We start from the raw sequence: 3,520 nt of genomic DNA on the forward strand, positions 1-3,520 counted from the left end.
TGAAAGTGGAAATGGGTGAGAAGAATGTGTCCCCCTGCCGTGTCCCTGGGAAGTTCCCCGAGGCCTTCGGTTAGAATCCAGCTGCCTAAGGGCAGGGTCTTGAGGGTGCTCTTCATTAGTGGGTCCCTAGCGCCTGGCACAGAGCCCACGCAGCAGGCGCTCAGCAGGGCGTGGAGAATGCTGAGCTCAGGACTATGGAAAATACTAGTCGAATTAAATTTTAATGACACCTTTCACTTCAAGCCCAGCTGGACAAAAATTACTTTTGTTTCTTGGTACAGGCCCGAGTTTTCACATCTTTTTTCACTTGATAATCTAGAGCAGTCACTCCCAGCCTGGGACCAAAACATGGGACTAGTTTTTTCTCGCCAAGTGGTGGAAGATTAAGGGGGACAGGGAAGGCCTAGTAATATTTCATTAAGTGGAGAACTTTTTTTTTTTTACATCAAAAAAGTAGTAAAGGCAACCATAAGGACTATTCTTTATTTTGTAGTGAACACATGTGGCTTTACTTAAAAGACAACTCACTCTGTTGTCTTCGTTGTCCTTACTTGGCTGGGAATTTAAGCTTTTCCAGACCACGCCAGCTGCCAGGCAGGCCTCTGGGGCCCAGCTCTGGAAAGCAGCCAGGCAGTGGCCACACAGAAGGGCAGCGACCAGGGGATCTGGAGGACGCACATCCTCTGAATGACATCCATCTTGTTTCCTGGGCAGCTCCTCCGCGTCTAACACTGATTTTGTGCCATGTATGAACAGCCATATAGTTTTTATGACGGGGGAGATGCCCAGCGCAGAAATGCTTGTCGAACTGCTTTGGGAGCAAGGCAATTAACTGTAGTGGCCATTAAGCCTGGCAGGTTCAGGATTCTTGGCATCTTTTGTCCATTGCAGGTTTGCGAAGACCCCATCTGTATTTATTTAAGAGATTTTTTTAAAAAATACATATAAAAATACATATATTTTATTGTTACTGGTTTTAGAGAGGAAGGGAGAGGGAGAGAGAGAGAGAAACATCAATGATGAGAGAGAATCATTAGTCAGTTGCCTACTGCAGGCCCCCTAGTGGGGTTCAAGCCTGCAACCCAGGCATGTGCCCTTGACCGGAATTGAACCTGGGACCCTTCAGTCTACAGGCTGACACTCTATCCACTGAGCCACACCGGCCAGTGCTGATCCCATCTGTATTTAACTTTTTTTTTAATTGAAATTTTATTTTATTTAGATAGTGTATATTTAACTTTTAAATTCCATTAAACACATTTGAGTGCCTTCTGTGGAGCACATACATTTACTTTTTTCTGATGACAAGTTGTTTATAAGCTACCTAGTCTGGTATTTTGTTATAGTAGCCCGAGCAGAGTTGAGAGATAGATATGTACATACATATAGAGTTGGAGAGAGGCAGAGTAGAAATAAATGGCCCATTATTCCAGAATCCAGATATTTCTACCTTTCCCTGTTGTCATATTTTTAATTACCCAAAGAGTTCCCAGTGTCAGTCACTTAATGCCCTTGATGTAGACGGATAAGCCATAATAAGAACATGTTTAGCCCAGCTGGTGTGGCCCAGTCGTTGAGCGTCACCTGATGCACCAAGAGGTCGCTGGTTAGAGTTCAAGTCAGGGCACATCCCTGGGTGGTGGGCTCAATCCCCAGTAGGGGGTGTGCAGGGGGCAGCTGGTGGGAGTTTCTATCTCCCTTCTCCCTCTCCCTTCATCTCTCTCAAAATAAATACATTTTTTAAGAACATGTTTAAAGATGTTTTTCTAGGAAAAATATTTTTTAGTATATTTGAAGGTTCTGGTTTGGAATCTCACTGACATCCTTCCACTTAGTTATCTAGAAGAGAGTGGTATGGGTGCAGTTTGTCATAACTAAACTGATACCTTTCTCTGCCGTGTCATGGTCTATTTTTCAGTTTGTATAAGTGACCCGAAAAAGTTCCACTAAAAATAATTTATTGCCGAACCGGTTTGGCTCAGTGGATAGAACGTCGGCCTGCGGACTGAAGGGCCCAGGTTCGATTCCGGTCAAGAGCATGTACCTTAGTTGCGGGCACATCTCCCAGTGGGGGGCGTGCAGGAGGCAGCTGATCGATCTCTCTCATCGATGTTTCTAACTCTCTATCTGTCTCCCTTCTTCTCTGTAAAAAATCAATAAAATATACTTAAAAAATAATAATTTATTAATGATGGGAAGTTGTGCTAACTGGATGCTCGAAAAGACCACCTCCTCACTGGCGAGAGTCCAACACATCTCTGAATCGTCCAAGAACCTCTGCTGCTTCCTGCCACAAATGTTATGCCTTTCGCTTTGATCGTGGATTCATTTTTGTTCAAATCTTTACTGAGTGCACACTGTGTGCCGGGCACCAGTAGAGGGACCAGGGATAGAGTAGTGAACCAAAAAGACAAAGGACCCTGCCTTCCTAGAGTTTACATTCTAGTGGCTGAGGCCATGGACTCTGAAATCAAACGTACTAGTTCATATCCCAGTTCCAACACATTAGCTCTGTGTGACCTCCCCTCTCCGCAAACTAAGGACAATAGTAGTGGCTTGGCTAGGTGGACAGCAGTTGCAGCTAGGAGTGGTCAGATTCTAGAAATATTTTTTTAAATATATTTATTGATTTCAGAGAAGAAGGGAGAGAGAGAAACATCAATGATGAGAGCAAATCATTGATCGGCTGCCTCCTGCATGTCCCCTCCCCCCCACTGGGGATCGAGCCCACAACCCGAGCATGTGCCCTTCAGTCCGCAGGCTGACGCTCTATCCACTGAGCCAAACTGGCCAGGTCTAGAAATATTTTGAAGGTAGAATGAGAAGAATTTGCTGAGCCAGGGAAGGTACTGGAGAGGAGGCTGGGGTTTTGGCTGTGTTAACTTTGAGATACTACTAGACATCCAAGTAGTAACTATTAGCCCTTAAAGTAACAAGAGAACCTCAATGGAATACTTTTTAGACCTGCTTTCAAGAATCCTCGTCATTTCCATAAATCTCAATTTCCTCACGTGCAAAGTGGATTTAATCACCATTTCATAGGCTATGAAGATGAAATAGATATTTGTAAAGTATCCTGCCCAATAATCTTAGAGTCCAATAATGCAACATAAGATGAACTAGCGTTCCTTCTCTTAAAACCGGGTTAAACGTGCTTGTAACAAAGACAAAACATTGCTATGCCTAATAACGGTAAAGGCTCTAACCCGGGTCTGCAAAGTGCAGCTTGGCAACGGGCGCGCGTTTGAAGAAGGGAAATACGCAGGAAATTAACGCGGGGCGTAGTAACTGACAGGCTGCCCTAGCGACCACACTTCCCAGCAGCCCTCGCGCAGCCAAGCGCCTCCGCGGATTGGACGCCTCCTCGGGGGGCGTGTCGGGGGAGGGGTGGGCGCGAGGCACTATGGGTAGGAGACGGCGGTCGACGGAGGCGCCATTTTGTGGAGCGGTGGTCCCCGGTTAGAGGTTCTGAGGCACAAACCCGCTACCTCGGCCGCTTGGATCCTTCCTGGAAGTAAGT

General features: G+C 45.8%; 1 protein-coding gene across 2 annotated transcripts in view; it reads left to right on the top strand.

The window, feature by feature from the left end:
* The first annotated feature begins 3,380 nt into the window (after nucleotides 1-3,380).
* Nucleotides 3,381-3,520, top strand: part of RBM5 (RNA binding motif protein 5) — a 23,508-nt gene continuing 23,368 nt past the window's right edge. Inside the window, exon 1 of one of the 2 annotated variants that reach the window (XM_015568342.1) lies at nucleotides 3,381-3,518. The gene's annotated coding sequence lies outside the window, so the exon portion shown is untranslated. The remainder of the gene's footprint in view (nucleotides 3,519-3,520) is intronic. The other variant, XM_006770458.2, reaches the window with a different exon arrangement.

The sequence above is a fragment of the Myotis davidii genome, unplaced genomic scaffold, assembly GCF_000327345.1.
Source record: "Myotis davidii unplaced genomic scaffold, ASM32734v1 scaffold663, whole genome shotgun sequence".
In the NCBI taxonomy this organism is placed as follows: Eukaryota; Metazoa; Chordata; class Mammalia; order Chiroptera; family Vespertilionidae; genus Myotis; species Myotis davidii.